The sequence below is a fragment of the Heptranchias perlo genome, chromosome 25 (assembly GCF_035084215.1).
Source record: "Heptranchias perlo isolate sHepPer1 chromosome 25, sHepPer1.hap1, whole genome shotgun sequence".
In the NCBI taxonomy this organism is placed as follows: Eukaryota; Metazoa; Chordata; class Chondrichthyes; order Hexanchiformes; family Hexanchidae; genus Heptranchias; species Heptranchias perlo.
In genome coordinates, this window is record NC_090349.1 from 41,755,409 (window position 1) to 41,773,859 (window position 18,451).

At 41.9% G+C, this 18,451-nt stretch overlaps 1 protein-coding gene across 4 annotated transcripts in view; it reads left to right on the forward strand.

The window, feature by feature from the left end:
• tango2 (transport and golgi organization 2 homolog (Drosophila)) overlaps window positions 1–18,451 on the forward strand; it is a 110,039-nt gene that overhangs the window by 43,357 nt on the left and 48,231 nt on the right. The window lies entirely within an intron of this gene.

Genomic DNA, 18,451 nt, shown 5'->3' on the forward strand with positions numbered 1-18,451 from the left:
TTCAAATAAAACTGTTGGACTATAACCTGGTGTTGTAAGATTCCTTACATAAAAAGGAAGAGGGTAGCTAAAGTAAACATTCATCCCTTAGAGGATGAGACTGGGGAAATAATGGAAAACAAGGAAATGGCAGAGGAATTGAACAGATATTTTGTATCTGTCTTCACAGTAGAAGACACTAATAACATACCAGTAATAGTAGAAAATCAAGGGGCAAAGGGGAGGAAGGAACAATCACTATCATTGGAGAAAAAGTACTAGGTAAACTAATAGGTCTAAAGGCTGACAAGTCCCCTGGACCTGATGGCTTGCATCCGAGGGTCTTAAAGGAAGTGGCTACAGAGACAGTGGATGCATTGGTTGTAATCTTTCAGAATTCACTAGATTCTGGAAAGGTCCCAGCGGATTGGAAAACCGCAAACGTAACACCCCTATTCAAGAAGGGAGTGAGACAGAAAGCAGGTAACTATAGACCAGGTAGCCTAACATCTGTCATTGGGGAAATGTTGGAATCCATTATTAAGGAAGTAGTAGCAGGACATTTGGAGACTCATAATACAATCAAGGAGAATCAGTATGGTTTTATGAAGGGGAAATCGTGTCTGACAATTTTATTAGAGTTCTTTGAGGAAGTAACGGGCAGGGTGGATAAAGGGGAACCAATGGATGCAGTATATTTGGATTTCTAAAAGGCATTCGATAAGGTGCCACATAAAAGATTATTCCACAAGATAAGTGCTCATGGTGTTGGGGGTAATATATTTGCATGGATAGAGGATTGGCTAACTAACAGAAAACAAAGAGTCGGGATAAAAATGGCAATCTGTAACTAGTGGGGTGCTGCAGGGATCAGTGCTGGGGCCTCAACTATTTACAATATATATATCAATGAGTTGGATGAAGGAACAGAGTGTCTTGTGGCCAAATTTGCTGATGACACAAAGATAGGTGCAAAAGCAAGTTGTGATGAAGACACAAAGTGTCTGCAAAGGGATATTGACAGTTTAAGCGAATGGGCAAAAATTTGGCAGATGGAATATAATGTGGGCAAATGTGAAGTCATCCACTGTGGGAGGAAAAATAAAAAAGCAAAATATTATTTGAATGGAGAAATACTACAGAATGTTGCGGTACAGAGGGATCTGGGTGTCCTCGTACATGAAGCACAAAAAAGTCAATATTCAGGTGCAGCAAGTAATCTGTAAGGCAAACGGAATATTGGCCTTTATTTCTGGGGGGATGGAGTATAAAAGCAGGGAAGTCATGCTACAACTGTGCAGGGTGCTGGTGAGACCACACCTGTAGTGCTGCGTACAGTTCTGGTGCCCTTATTTAAGGAAGGACATACTTGCATTAGAGGCAGTTCAGAGAAGATTCACAAGGTTGATTCTGGGTATGGAAGGCTTGTCTTATGAGGAAAGATTGAACAGGTTGGGTCTATACTCATTGGAGTTTAGAAGAATGAGAGGAGATCTTACTGAAACATACAAGATTCTGAGGGGACTCGATAGGGTAGATGCTGAGAGGATGTTATCCCTCATGGGGGAATCTAAAACTAGGGGGCATTGTCTCAGAATAAGGGGTCGCCCATTTGAGACTGAAATAAGGAGGAATTTCTTCTGCCAGAGGGTCGTGAATCTTTGGAATTCTTTACCCCAAAAAGCTGTGGAGGCTGAGTCATTGAATACATTCAAGGCTGAGTTCGACAAATTTTTGATCAGCAAGGGAGTCAAAGGATGTGGGGAAAGGGCGGGCAAGTGGAGTTGAGGTAAAAATCAGATCAGCCATGATCTCATTAAATGGCGGAGCAGGCTCGAGGGGCCGAATGGCCTACTCCTCCTATCTCTTACGGTCTTATGACTTACACTAACTTCCCACAATACCTCAAATTTAATATCCTCATCGTGATGTTTAAATGCGTTCATGGCCTCGCCCCTCTTCCAGTCCTATAACCCTCAGAACTCTCCATTTCTCTGCCTCCACCACCTTGCGCACTCTCCTCTCCCTTTGCTCCACCATGGGTTGCCATGCCTTCAGCCAACTGGTTCCACTCTCTAGAATTCCCTCTCTAAACCTCTTGGTCTCCTTTAAAACCCTCCTTAAAACCGACTTCTTTGACCAAGCTTTTGGTCACCCCTTCCACTAGCTCCTTCTTGCACCTCTGTGAAGCACTTTGGGATTTTTTTTCTGCATTAAAGACACTACATAAATGCACGTTGTTGTTGTTGTTGTTGTTGTATTTCCTGCTCACTGGTTTGTCCTGTTTAAATTTCATGGGCCTGAAGCTTTGGAAATGGCTGTTTTTAGTGCTGTTGCCTTGTTGGTGGATTAATCCCCGATCAGATTGTCAAGAATTTTAGTGTTAGCAACTTGAGACCTGTGTAAAATTAATTTAAATTTTACATGTTGCCCATGAGGCTCCATAGTATGTGCCCAAGCAGCCCATGCAGACAAAAAGCTTGGCACCCCCCCCTTTCAGAGCATTTATGTACGAAACAGAAATCAAAATCAGAGTAGTTATATAATCCCCATAAGAGGCAGCACTTCGAGGCAGTAACATGCTGCTTAAGATCATTAGCATTTTTTAATGACTTCTTTTTACTCTATCTGTATTGGCATTTCTAATGAAGAAAAACTGGAAAAATCTGAACTATAAACAGAAAGTGCAGGAAATATACAGCAGTACTGTAAAGAGAGAGAGGACAGGATGATGAGCCTTTGTTAGAATGTGTCCTTTATGTTTCCAGTTGCAGACACACCTGTGTATTTCCACCATTTCTATTTTTGTATTAAAATTTATGTTCATTAGCTCTATCCCCCCATCACAGTGTTTATTCTCCCCTCCTTCTCTTCCACCACCACACATTGAACACAGGACCAGTCAGATACACACGAAAATCATGTATTACTCTTGGAAAAAAATTGACATTCCAATTTATAAAGCTGGAAGTAACAACTAGCTGTAAATGTTTTACTTGCCCAGTTTCTAACATTTCTTTGTCCTTTTCTGAGGAGAAGGAGAGGGTCAAATCAGCCCATATCCTGAAAATAATGAGGTTTGTTCAAATGTGAAGTATCCATTGAATTGTAGCTAAAAGGAGAAATGAGACTTGCTGTCTATGATAAAGGAGAGCAGTCTATAAGGATTATGAAGGGAGGAAATATTGCTGCCACTGAGATCTGTTTTATCTTCCAATAAATTTCTGCAGTGCACTTTATAATGTTTGGTGGGAACAGTGTGTAGTGCTTATTGCTTTGCCAGAGAAAATTGATAGCAGTTGCCAGGAACACTTCACATATTTCGAAATGTCATTCAGCGTCTTGTACTGGAATACTGCAGAAGTAAACATAAAAATGTACAATTACCAATAATTTGTCGTAATTTATTGAGCAGATAAACGTCACAAGACGTGGGCACACTCTATTAAACGGAGTGCCTTGGTGCTCACAGGAGAGGCTGTGGGTAGAATAATGGACGAACAACAGCTGGCAGGGGTGTAATTGGATAAGGTATTTACTTGCTAAAAATGACATTGTCTGCATCGTGCAGTAACTAGAGTACAATAACCTAAAACATCGTGTAAGCTGTCTTGTGTGAAGATGTATTCCAAATCAGAGAGGTTCTAGGATTCTTGTGCAATCATTTCAAAGACCTGTTGTTTTTTTATAAGTACAAATTAAGGTACACTGCTGGAAAGAAAGGAGAAAAAAAGCAAATCACTAAGTTTGAGTGTGCCTTTGTGTTCCGTTAGCTGCTGCAGTGCACCAGCGCACTTATCCATCATTTTGTGCATGTACAGTGGGTCTTGGAGAGAAATTATGTTTTGCTGCTGATGACGTCTTTTTTCCTTTGTGAAATTGGGAAGGGCAGTAGAGCCAAAGAGACAAGCAAAACGAAATAACAAGCCATGCGGCACCATTCAGATTTTCACCTCCACAGAGGCATTGCTACATCTGGTGCACATAAAGGTTACAATATGCCTCCAATGCTAACAGACGGCTGTGGGCCAAACCTAGTTGTTTTGCTAACTATGAAAACACGTCAGATTCTACGTGTATGCTGACGACTCCCAGCTCTACCTCATCACCACCTCCCTTGACCCCTTCAGTCTCTGATTTGACATACTGCTTGTCTGACATCCAGTACTGGATAAACAAAAATTTTCTCCGACTAAATATTGGGAAGACCTAAGCCAGTGTCTTTGGTCCCCACTGCAAACTCCGTTCCCTCGTCACTGACTCCATCCCTCTTCCTCGCCACTTTCTGAGGCCGAACCAAACAGTTAGCATCCTTGGCGTCCTTTTGACCTTGAGATGAGCTTCGAACCATATGTCCGCTTCATCACCAAGACCGCCTACTTCCACCTCCGTAACATTGCCCGTCTCCACCCCTGCCTTAGCTCATCTGCTGCTGAAACCCTCATCCATGCCTTTGTTACCTCCTAGACTTGACTATTCCAATGCTCTCCTGGCTGGCACCCCATCTTCCACCCTCCATAAACTTAAGCTCGTCCAAAGCTCTGCTGCCTGTACCCTAATTTGCACCAAGTCCCGTTCTCTCATCACTCCTGTGCCTGTTAACCTACATTGGCTCCCAGTCCGGGAACGCCTTGATTTTAAAATTCTGATCATTGTTTTCAAATCTCTCCATGGTCTCGCCCCTCCCTATCTCTGTAACCTCCTCCAGCCCTACAACCATTCGCGATCTCTGCGCTCCTCCAATTCTTGCCTCTTGCGCATCCCCGATTTTAATCGCTCCACCATTGACGGCCGTGCCTTCAGCTGCCTAGGCTGTATGCTCTGGCATTCTCTCCCTAAACCTCTCTGCCTCTCTAACCTCTTTCCTCCTTTAAGACACTCCTTAAAACCTACCTCTTTGACCAGGCTTTTGGTCACCTGTCTTAATATCTCTTTATGTGGCTCAGTGTCAAATTTTGTTTGATTACGCTCCTGTGAAGCGCCTTGGGATGTTTTACTACATTAAATGTGCTATATAAATGTAAGTTGTTGTTGGTACTGCTAATGGCATTGATCATGCTCCCTTGCTGCTGCTTTCGTGTGCCTAGACCATCTTTCTGTTAAACATCAGTTGCTGCTTTCTTTTTAATAAGTTGTTTGGGTACAATTCCATGAGCGCAAGTGAGCATTCTTCATTCGATCCTTGACAATGAGTGTCAGCAGCTGTTCAACTACAGTGGGCATCATTCCTGAGCCTGATTCTGCCCTCGCTTATCACCCATACGCATGCAGTTCTCGTGGAGGTTGCTGAACATTGTCCAGAGGTGAGAACCCTGGACAATTTTTAAACCCCGAGGCACTGAAGCCGATTGTAGTCCCCCTGCTGCCACCCTGGCTGAGATCCGCCAGTTCAGCAGAGAACAGAGATCAAATCTGGGGCTTTTCTGTGCAATATGACTCAGTTATTCACGGTATAAACTTGATGAGCGATTTTTAAAGAATATGAAAATGGTCTAGGTATGAGAAATACTCGAACAAAATATTTCATTGTTTATAACTGGAATTTTGTTGTGTATACTGAGAAACCAAACTTAAGGGGGAAAACCATCAGGACTGGAAAGTGTAAAAGAGAAGACAAAGCAAATTGTATTGCTGAGCCAACGCCAAGCTTGCATTTTAAAAGCCTGAAAGATTTCAGGAGGAAGGAAAGACTGAGGGAAATGAGGAGTTCCACAGTTTTGAGATACTGGGAAAGAATGAGTGGGTGTAGGAGACAGTTGAATTGAGCTTCAATGCAACAAGGATGTAAGGAGGGGGAAGAGCATCTAGGATGATGCATCTGAAGCTTAAGTGGAACAGAAGGAAAAGTTAAGAGAAGCACTGCTCATCGTGATATCAGTAGAATAGCGACAAGAAAGGTTGCAACTAAAGCTGCGACTATGTTACGTCACAGCACCAATGCTAAAGCTGTGCAATTCCATTGTCTGGGCCTGACCCGAGACTCCAGAGTGAGACTCCATGATCATTTCTGAATTTATCGTAATTAAATGTGACGAATGTTTGGTATGATTTTTTTTGTTTTTGAAGTATTTAACTTTTGTTGCAAACACTTGAGATTTTCCCAAGTATTGTTCAGTTGTGAAAAACAGCAGTTATATAAAATCCAGTTGCTTGGAACTGACTGCTGATGGATTCTTATGAGCTTTAACGGTTTACATTCTAGAACACATTTACTGCAGTTCTCCAGATGAATAGTTCTGCCTGCCTCTGCTCAAACTCTGCAATCAAACATCCACAAATATTGACGTGCAAAGTGCAAGTGGATGGAAGGTAAAACAGCAGTTAATCATTCTGTATCACAGAATCTGCCACTAGAGGAAGGACGCAAGTCCTGTGATTTGATCATACATTTATTTATTTATTTATTTCCATTTCATTTTCCTCATTTCCTGGGTTGCTGACGTGAATGTGTGCTGATGAATCCCATTATTGCAGACTAAACAACGTTGATAGGTGAGGGAGGGAGAGAAGAGGTGGGGACCATCTGATTCATGAGGAATCATTTTTCAATAAGTCAAGCATTATGTAGGAGCGTTGAAAGTGTGCTGCAGATGTGGATTATACCGAAGACATGGATTTAGGGTAACACTATGTGTTCCATATCAATTTCGATTTCTGAGAAAACTGGGTGCTCAGTTGTTCGAGCGCTGGACTTAGGACTGGACGGTTCCAGGTTCCAATCTCAAGAGGATGCTTTCACCTTCTGAAATGGATAAGAGATCCAAGGGGCTGAGAGACTGCAGTGCTTTCTGTACTGTTCAAACAGGAATGCCGAGTTGTCAGATGTTAATGTCTGACACTCCTGGTTAATGATGTGGAGATGCCGGTGATGGACTGGGGTTAACAATTGTAAACAATTTTACAACACCAAGTTATAGTCCAACGATTTTATTTTTAATCCCACAAGCTTTCGGGGGCTTTCCCCTTCCTCAGGCAGTGTGGAAAAAGACAGCAATCAGTGCTGACTTGTTAACGGTGCATTCACTGTGCAGCTACTGGTCTGAGATTGGGTTTCAGGCAGGCAGTATCCTGACAACACAGCCTGGGTGGGAAACTTCAATTCTGCTGCTCATGAGCTGTATCACTCTCCAAGTCATTAAATTTTATGGGGGAGAATTTCTGCGGGGGTTCTCCCGATAGCCAAGAACACTGTTCCCAGCAATCTTCTACCAAAGTTGTGGTAGATGATTGGGCAAACCCCCACAGAAATTCTACCTCTGAATGTTTAGACAGTGGAGGCAGTAGTGCACACACTGTCTAAACATTCTAATTAATTGCAAGTAAGTGTTAAGTGTTCAAGAGGTCCAAGGGATCTCCTGGGCACTTCTTGCACCTGACTTGACACTGCACTGGTTTACACTACATCTGGTATAAAATGGAAGTTGGCTGAGACACTCTCCTTCAGGGAATCTCACCTCTGCTTCTCTCTGGAGTGAAGCCAGGCCCTGATTACAACTTCAGTATTGGTGCAATGCTGAAATTATAATGAAAGAAAGAACTTGCATTGATATAGCACCTTATCGTGTCCTCAGAAGGTCTTAAGAACATAAGAAATAGGAGCAGGAGTAGGCCATCCAGCCCCTCGAGCCTGCTCCGCCATTCAATCAGATCATGGCTGATCTTCAACCTCAACTCCACTTTCCCACCCTATCCCCATATCCCTTGATTCCCTTAGTGTCCAAAAATCTATCCATCTCAGACTTGAACATACTCAACGACTGAGCATCCACAGCCCTCTGGGGTAGAGAATTTCAAAGATTCACAACCCTCACTGAAGAAATTTTTCCTCATCTCGGTCCTAAATGGCTGACCCCTTATCCTGCGACTATATCCCCTAGTTCTAGGCTCTCCAGCCAGCGGAAACAGGCTCTCAGCATCTACCCTGTCAAGCCCTCTAAGAATCTTATACATTTCAATGAGATCTCCTCATCCTTCTAAACTCCAGAGAGTATAGGCCCATTCTACTCAATCTCTCCTCATAGGACAACCCTCTCATCCCAGGAATCAATCTAATGGACCTTCGTTGGACCGCCTCTAAGGCAAGTATATCCTTCCTTAGGTAAGGAGGCCAAAACTCTGCGTAGTACTCCAGGTGAGGTCTCACCAAAGCCCTGAACAATTATAGTGAGACTTCCTTACTCTTGTACTCCAACCCCCTTGCAATAAAGGCCAACATACCATTTGCTTTCCCAATTGCTTGCTGTACATATATGTTAACTTTCTGTGTTTCATGTACAAGGACACCCAAATCCCACTGAATGCCAACATTTCTTAGTCTCCCACCTTTTCAAAAATATTCAGCTTTTCCATTCTCCCTACCAAAGTAGATAATTTCACATTTCCCCACATTATACTCCATCTGCCACCATCTTGCTCAATCACTTAACTTGTCTATATCCCTTTGTAGCCTCTTTGTGCCCTCCTCACAACTTGGTTTCCCACCTAACTTTGTATCATCAGCAAACTTGGATACATTACACTTGGTCCCTTCATCTAAGTCACTGATATAGATTGTAAACAGCTGAGGCCCAAGCACTGATCCTTGCGGCACCCCACTAGTTACAGCCTGCCAATCCGACAATGACCCGTTTATTCCTAATCTCTGTTTTCTGTCCATTAACCAATCCTCTATCCATGATAATATATTACCCCCAACCCCATGTGCCCTAATCTTGTGTAACAACCTTTTATGTGGCACCTTATCGAATGCCTTTTGAAAATCCAAATATACTCCATCCAGTGGTTCCCCCTTATCTGACCTACCAGTTACACCCACAAAAAACTAATAGATTTGCCAAACACGATTATCCTTTCATAAAACCATGTTGACTCTGCCTAATCATATGATTTTCTAAGAGACCTGTTACCACGTCCTTGATAATACATTCTAGCATTTTCCCTACTACTGATGTCAGGCTAACTGGCCTATAGTTCTCTGCTTTCTCTCTCCCTCCTTTCTTCTTGTCTTGATGAACTTGACATCCAAGGAAGTATAGTGACTGTTATATAACCAAATACAGCAGCCAATTTGCACACAAGATCACAGAAACAGCAAATTCAATGACTGACCAGTTAATCTATTTCTGGTGGTGTTGGTTGAGGGAGGAATGTTGGCCGGGACAACTCTCTGCTCTTCCTTTTTTTTCATGCCCACTTCAATAGGCAGACAGGGTTCAACATCTCCTCCAGATGGTATCTCTGATACTGCACTGAAGTGTCAGCCAAGATTATGTGCTGAACTCCTGGAGCGAGGCTTCAATCTGCAACTCTCTCATTCAGAAGCAAGAGTGCTAATATTGAGTCACGCCGACACTTGTCACGTAAATGTGTCCTAAAGGAAATCAGCTTCTATAGGTTGACTTCTCTCGACTCTCTCTATGCTTTACACCATAATTTCTTTGATGTAGCAGCAACATAAATCTTTCACCAACCTGCAGCAAGAAATACTGACAACATGTGGTAAGTAGAGGTTACTTTTGATTGTGGTTGGGAGGAATCATTTAAGGTGCATTGTTCAAGTCTGTTAATTTGCTATAAATAGAAAATGCCATTTTAGTTTTGCACAGCAGTCTAACAATGTCCATTTTTCTTTTATTCAACAGAGATAATCGACATCTGGTAGTAATTACCAGGTAATAATGTAGCATAGGAGCTTTGATGATGTAAGTCATGAGAACAAAGCTCTACACGATTATGATAGTTATCTGAGCCCCTTGATTTGATTGCTAGTTTGAAATCATTTCCTGGAGTAATTTATAATGTTGGTGCGACAGTATGTTGTGCCTTAGTGTTCCATATAAAATGCACACCTGTCAAGTCTTACACATTTAGAGTGCCACTTATTTTGGAGCTTCATAGTATGATACAGCACAGAAGGGTGCCATTCGGCCCATCATGCCTGTGCCGGCTCTTTGGTAGAGCTATCCAATTAATCTCTTTCCCCAGAGCCCTGCAAATTTTTCCCCTTCAAATATTTATCCAATTCCCTTTTGAAAGTTAAGATTGAATCTGCTTCCACCACCCTTTCAAGCAGTGCATTCCAGATCATCATAACTCATTGCGTATAAAAAAAGGTTTCCTCATGTAGTCTGTGGTTCTTTTGCCAATCACCTTAAATCTGTTACCGACCTTTCTGCCACTGGAAACTGTTTCTCCTTATTTATTCTATCCAAAATCATGAACAGTTTTAACACCTCTATCAAATCTCCTCTTAACCTTCTCTGCCCTAAGGAGAACAACCCCAGCTTCTCCAGTCTCTCCACATAACTGAAGTCCCTCATCCCTGGTACCATTCTACTAAATCTCCTCTGCACCCTCTTTATTGCCTTGACATCCTTCCTAAAATATGGTGCCCAGAATTGAACACAATATTCCAACTGAGGCCAAACCAGAGTTTTATATAGGTTTAACGTAACTTCCTTGCTTTGGTACTCTGCTTCTATTAATAAAGCCAAGGATCCCAAATGCTTTTTTAACAGCCTTCTCAAATGTTTCCCCTTTTGTCCTGCCACCATCAAACATTTGTGAACATAGACCCCCAGGTCTCTCTGTTCCTCTCACCCTTTAAAATTGTACTATTTAGTTTATATTGCCTCTCCTCATTCTTCCTACCAAAATGTATCACTTCACACTTTTCTGCCATGTGTCTGTCTAATTCCTTCTGAAGTTAGTATCCTCCACATTGTTTACTACATTTCCGACTTTCATGTCATCTGCACACTTTGAAATTATACCCTGTATACCTAGGTCCAGATTATTAATATTTGATATGTCATTCTGAAATAATAAAGATCCATTTGTTTAAATGGACTTGCAATTTGTCTCAATCTTGGTGACCGTAAATCTCATTCACAATATTTTCCTCCGTGTTGACAGCCCTGTTCACACATGGCATGTTCCCAATCATCCCTATGCCATCAGCCAGAGAGGCCTAGCAAAAGCTAAATGCCTTCCCATGAGCAAGGAGGGAAAAAGCTTAGTGTCATGCTGCTCTCGGGCACCTCCCTGCAGCTGACTTGATCAGCATTAGAAGCTCGGGAACAGGTGGCCTGGGGATGGACAACACAAGGAGAAAGCAAAGGAATGTTTTTTAAAAAAAAAGAATTGAAGGAGGGGATCTGCAGTTTTAATCCCACCCCGACTTAAAATCGGGTTCATTGTGTCGGTATATGGATATATACTGTGTGTGTGTGTTCATTAATTCTGTGCCCTACATATCCTGCCCTTTACATCTCTCCTCATCTGTCACTGCCAGCCTCTAACAGGTCCACCTTGTTGCACAAAGCTGTGCTTTGATTTTCCCTCCTGTGAAATGCCAAATGTACACAGATCAGCTGTCTCCTCATTGAAGCGTGAGCCCCATGAATACCCCTTTTCCAGGCACTCCAGTTTAGAGATTTGGCACTGCAAGTAGAAGCCATAACAAACATTATCACCTGCCAAAAATTAGATTGGTAAGAGCTAAAAAGAACATCGACTTGGGGCCCAACCATTGAGATCTGTAAGTTAAACGCTTATCTGGCATTTATCCACCAGTGAACTTGTCTTCCACAAGCCTTCTGCCTAGTCTGGAATTGGCAAGAATGTATTAGTTGTAGGTGCTGCCAGGAAGATTAGGCCACATGCCTATGATGATATTGCTGGCATACAATACTATCTGCACACTAATAGAATGAAATCCTTTCTTGTAACAGCAGATAAACGCATTCTCTGCAGGTGCACTAAGACAAAGAATGTCTGTCCAGCTCTCCGTCTCAGCTGCTGTTGCTGTGGAGATGCCATGAAGCCGTTGTATCATTCTGCCCTCCTCAGCAAAGCAGCACTGGTTTGAGAAATTGCTTTGGATGCTGTTATATGAAGTGCTGTGGTCACCCTCACCGGCAGAGGCACTGGCAAATTTGAGTGGGCCTAAAATTCCAAGTGCTCTTCAAACTCATCTCACAGGTTGTCTAGCATTTGCTTATTAAATCAAGATTTCCCAAAAAACTTCACTTAAGACCAATTGATAAATCTAATGGCCTGGAATTTCCTCCTCGTGCGCAACCTGGAGGTTAGACCTGAAAATGCGTCCATTTTGCCGATCTCAAGTTACGCCCAAGAATTCTCTTAATCTCATGAGAATACTTCTGAACTTGAAATGGGCGTAAATCAGCGCAAACAATCTGAGCTCAAGGAAACCTTGAAACCCACACGAGTATATTTTTTTCTTTAGAGTTTTAAAATTGAAGTTTCATCTCATTTAACCATTATGCATGCAGATCAGGCACATATTTAAGAATGGTTTTCAATTTTTAATGTGACATACTTATACCATAAAAATGTATCCGAAGAAACAGAAAATACAAAGCAGGTCTCGGTGAGGATAAATTTAAAATAAAAACTCAAAAAATTGCAATTAAAGGACCAGGAAAAATGACTTTGCTTCCTGCTGCGCTTGAAAATCTGGCTGCAATGTTAAAAGACACCACCTCCCCCTAACAAGCACAATTGGAAGATAGTCGCATTTGAGAGTCAGGGGCGTGGCCAGTTTTGTGGACGGAGAGTTTGATGGACGAAAGTCAACGATCGACAAGACTTGGGCACATTCCAGTTACATGCATACCTCCCTGACACCCAAAATTCAGCAATCTTTTAAGCTACGTAATTGGTTTACGCCCAGATCACGGGTGTATCTGGGTGCAAATGCGGAGAATACTCCAGGCCAATATGTTTATAAATCCTGAGGCATGCTTCTCTTTCCACAGTCTGAGTGTGCCTGTATTGCCAGCCTCCTCGCAGCCATTTATATGCTGCACCTTTGTTGTTCCACTGTAGAGTACTAATTTTGAAACATTTTTGCATTTTATGCTTGAATATGTTGTCATATCTGCAAAATATCAGTGCGCAAGAAACAAGTCCCTGTTTGCAGCAGATGTGATGTTGAGTTGGTGTGCTGCACATCATTGAAGTCTGATAACTTCCAGGCAGGAGGAATCATGGCATAATACTGAGGCATTTTCTGCAATCACGAGTAAATTCTGAGCCTGCAGTATTTTTATGCTCTATTATAAAGCTAATGCGCTAGCAACTGTGGTTGGTTGCTTCTCTATCACAATGTACAGACTTAATTATTAATAAACTGGACGGAAGTTGGATTTAATATTGATTATTATCCCCCCTCCTATCTGACAGTACAGTTTCAGGATCAGCGCTGTTAATGTACTGAAAAAAAACCTACCATGGATTGTATTGGTGGTCTTGGGATGATAGATTTCCTCACTGTGTCATGCAGATGCATTCTATGTCTAATTCACAGTTTTGGCTTTCTATCATTTATCATAGCATCATAGGAGGTCATTCGGCCCACCGTGCCTGTGCCGGCTCTTTGGTAGAGCTATCCTATTAGTCCCACTTCCCTGCTCTTTCCCCATAGCCTCATTTTTTCCCTTCAAGTATCCAATTCCCTTCTGAAAGTTGTTATTGAATCTGCTTCCACCACCCTTTCAGGCAGTGCGTTCCAGATCATAACAACTTACTGCGTTTTAAAAAAAAAAGTTTCCTGTGTCACCTCTGGTTCTTTTGCCAGTCACCTTAAATCTGTGTCCTCTGGTTACCGACCCATCTGCTATTGGAAACTGTTTCTCCTTATTTACTCTATCAAAACTGTTCGTGATTTTAAATACCTCTATCAAATCTCCTCATAACCTTCTCTGCTGTAAGGAGAACAACCCCAGCTTCTCCAGTCTCTCCATGTAACTGAAGTCCCTCATCCCTGGTACCATTCTACACCCTCTCTAAGGCCTTAACATCCTTCCTAAAGTGTGGTGCTCAGAATTGAACACATTATTCCAGCTGCGACTGAACCAGTGTTTTATAAAGGTTTAGTATAACTTCCCTGTTTTTGTACTCTGCCTCTATTAATAAATGTAAAGGATCTTACAACACCAGGTTATAGTCCAACAATTTTATTTGAAAATTCTATTAATAAACCCCAAGCTTGTCTTGCTATCTTCAAAGATTTGTGTATATATACCCCCAGGTCTCTCTGTTCCTACACCCCCTTTAAAATTGTATCATTTCGTGTATATTGCCTCCTCACTCTTCTGACCAAAATGAATTACTTCACACTTCTCTGCGTTAAATTTCATCTGCCATGTGTCTGCCCATTTCACCAGTCTGTTTATGTCCTCCTAAAAGTCTGTTACTATGCTCCACATTGTTTACCACATTTCCAAGTCTCGAGTCATCTGCGAACTTTGAAATTATACCTTGTATCCCCAAGTCCAGGTTTTATATAATGTGCTTTGGTCCCAACATCGACCTCTGGGGAACACCACTGTACACTTCCCTCCAGTCTGAAAAACAATTGTTCACCACTACTTTCTGTCCCTTAATAATAGATCCTTGAGATGCTGCCTCCAGCCATATTTGTGTGTCCTGGTTTACACTGAATCTTGCACTGCTGAATTTCGACCGATCACCTGGAGGCACAATGATGCATTTTATGTCTCAAAGACTTGTCCATCGTTATATCACCACTAATCTTCCCCAATTGATTTTTATTATATGATTCTAGATTAACCAATAAAATACCACGTTTTGGAGTTACACTTGTGTGAGCTTTTGAGCACCACTTAACATAATGCCTTTCCATTTGAGTTTGTGGAACAGGCTGCAGCAAGGGATAAGAAAATTTACTGTGCTAGATTTCAAGAGAACTTATTCTAATGAAACGAAAGAAGAGCTAAGAAAGAATAAGTTTGAAGTAAAATTCAGAGGGGATTTGAAATCAAAAAATAAAAATGAAAGTGGAGGATATGAATTATACCTACAGTGTGTGAGCTCTTAAACAATAAGTGGCTGTTACAAATTTAGGGTCTTACCTTAGATATTCTCCAACTTGTCACTCCTACAAGGAGCCTGAGCATCTTAAGTTTGTGAGGTGCCCGTTGTACCCAATATCAAACAATATAATAGCTTCATCTCAAGGACCATATTTTCAATAAATTATAATTTTCAAGGTTTTGAAAATTATTTTTGAGTTTGTTGAACAAACTAGCTCTTCAACATCAAGTTCAGGCTGCTTTCTTCACCGTGATAACCATCGCCATTCACAAAAATCATGGAATACAACAGCAGACACATTACAAAAATGTGTTGTGCATTAGTAATTTGTCATGTGCAATTATCTTGGAGTGGCCATTGATCTCCATGATTTTCATAATACCACTGGCGTGCTTGAGATCATGCCATTGAACCCTCTAAAGGACTTATGAACTGCTTATTTCTGTGAGCGTTTTTGACATGGACAGCAATGAATCAGAACACCTGGAAAAATCGTAGTGGTGGACACTACAGAACGGTCTTAGAAAATGCCAGTATGTTACCAGACAGCAAAAGTAGGATGAAAATCTAACGTTTGTTAGGTACATCAGTACCAAAATGTAGCTCAACTTGACTGAGCAAGAAAACTGTCCATCAGGTGGGAGAAGTTGACAGTTACAGCTCCAGATTAACCATAAGCATGTACTGTAATGACCCACAGGATTCCACAACTGGTCTGAGTTCAAAATACAACAGCAGTGCTTCCTAAAACTTGGAAATTGTTCCTGGCCTATCAGGGAGAATACAGTCTACTGTTAATTCAAAGGTTTTTTTGCTCAGAAAATCAAATTCAAATTATCCAGTAGTTCAAATTAGGCAATTTTAATGAAACAGCTTAGAAACACATGGCAGGAACAACAGAGAAACACTTAAAAATGTCAAAAAAAAACAAAGCAATTATTGAAATGTGCTTGATCAAAACATGAGCACTGTACAAGTTTCACATCACAACGTTCAATCATTTTGCAAAGTACTCAGTGATTGTAGTTTGCTTCCTGCCGACAACATATTCGTCCACAAAATTATCAGTTCGATTTAGCACAGAGAAAATGTTCCATCGGGACATCGAGCTTAGTTATCAGCCACTCCTCATCAAACACACAGAATTGGACACCATAGCCACGGTGAGGGCTGGGTCTTCTACCTCTGCTCATTGGACTCACTCATCATGCCTCTTCCTCACTCTTGACATCAACAGTTTGCGTGTTAGTGAGCAATCCAGGCATCAGGACAACCTTATCAGTACTGACAGTGGATTTACAAGTCATGTCTGTTACCATTAGCAACAGACAACACATGCAGCTTAGAAGGTTGCTGCTTCAGAGTCGGCCGGCAGTGCCTCAGTCAGATCCCGTGTCAGGTGAAGCTACTTCCATTGCTAGTGGGATGAATTTTAAGTGCCGAAAACAATTGCTTTTAGCTCGTCCCATGACAAATGGATCATGCGAAGTGTCTGCAGAATATCCAATGAAAGTGGTATGCCAGCATCATGCAAGGCACTCATTTGGCACTAAACTTTTTTTGTAGTGCTGTTTCATATAACAAATCACACCAGCATCCAGTGGCTGCATCTAAATGCTAAACGTTGTGTTTAGCATTTAGATGCAGGCACTTCACTTGAGTCCTACAGTTCTCAACTCTCTGGGCTACATTTCTGCTTTGCAATGCTGTGCTTTAGTCAAAGTGATGCAGCCTTTCCTCAAAAAGAGCATACCAGCCATCCAATCCTTTTTGTTGTTTCCATAAAAACATCGGGGGCCTTTGGAGTTCCCAATTATCAGCTGCTTCCCTCCCCCCTCCTAGTCATGCTCGAGCAAACTGATGGTAATTTGCTGCTTGACTTTTTTGTTCCACCTGAGCATTTTTCTTTGACGAAAGCCAACATTCCACTTGGGCACAGCTTGTTTTTTTTTAAAAAAAGGCCAATTTCATCAGATGTTTAAGCTTGTAACGAGGTAAAATTTCAAGAATTTCATCACATAACCAGTTGTCGATGCTTTCTGTCGGAACACCGCTTGTCTCCTGCTGTATGCAACTGCTTTTGATTAGGTGGCAGTCTCTGAAGAGGCTGATCCAGAAACAGGACTGGTTCCAAATGCTTCAGCAAATTGCCTCTTCCAGCAAAGCTAATTTGATGCAAGTTGAGGTGTGCATGCTCTTCCCTTGGCTGGAAAAAATCTGTTAGTAATCAGTGGGGTTTTTGTTAGGTAGATGGAGAGGGTGGTGGGAGAGATGTTAAATTTCTGTGCCACACATTTCTTCATTTCTCCAGGACACCCTTCCACATAGTTGATGAGCTTGTGTTTTTAATGGGGCGGGGCCTCCTGAAAACTGCTTTTAAACTGCTTCCCAACCCCAGTTGATACGCGACACTCGGGTGAACAAGGGCTGCCGCAAGTAGGTACTTGATGTTGATCACAGGATTGAATTCGAAGTAAGCAGCAGATTGCACTGGTCAGGACCCATTTGAATTAACCAATAATTCGAGTTAAGAAGATCGAATTAAGCAACAAATGTTCAATGCATTTTCAATGGGAAGCCCGATTTCAATTGGAATTAACAGCTAATTTGCATTAAACAACTTTGGATTAAGAGGACTGCACTCTACGCAATTCTGTCTCACTGATCCATCTTCCAGTGCTTGCAAGTCCATATCAGCTTATGAAGTTAACTCCACTTGTCTCCACACATAGCAACAGGAGTAGGCCATTTCGGTCCTTGAGCCTGTTCCATCTTTCAATGAGATCATGGCTGATCTGTGATCTAACTCCATATACCTGCCTTAGCCCCATATCTCTTAATACCTTTGGTTAACAAAAATCTATCGATCTCAGATTTAAAATTAACAATTAAACTCTCATCAACTGCCATTTGCAGAAGAGAGTTCCAAACTTCTACCACCCTTTGCATGTAGAAGTGTTTCCTAACTTGACTCCTGAAAGTTCTGGCTTGAATTTTTAGGCTATGTCCCCTAGTCATGGACGCTCCAACCAGCGGAAATAGTTTCTCTCTATCTACCCTATCAGTTCCCCTTAATATCTTGAAAACTTTGATCAAATCACCCCTTAATCTTCTAAATTCCGGGGAATACAACCCTAGTTTGTGTAATCTCTCACTGTAATTTAACCCTTGGAGTCCAGGTATCATTCTAGTAAATCTACGCTGCACTCCCTCCAAGGCCAATATATCCTTCCTAAGGTGAGATGCCCAGAACTGAACACAGTACTCCAGGTGTGGTCTAACCAGGGCTTTGTATAGCTGAGCATAACTTCCACCCCCTTGTATTCTAGTCCTCCAGATATAAAGGCCACACGATGGTCATTCACCTTGAAACTGTGTATAAGAGAAGAGTGGCCCCATGGAGGAGTTCTGTTAGAACTTTGTCCAATGGTAAAGGCACGGAATGAACACCTGAATCATCCTACAATAGTAAGGGTACTGGAGCAGAAGATGTGATGGAGGTCAACAGAACGGCTGCATTGTCAGAAGTATTCCTGTGGAACATCCGGGGCTCAATTTTAAAATTAAATTGTGGGTGGGGTGGCTGCGAAAATGGCAAAAATCCCCAGCG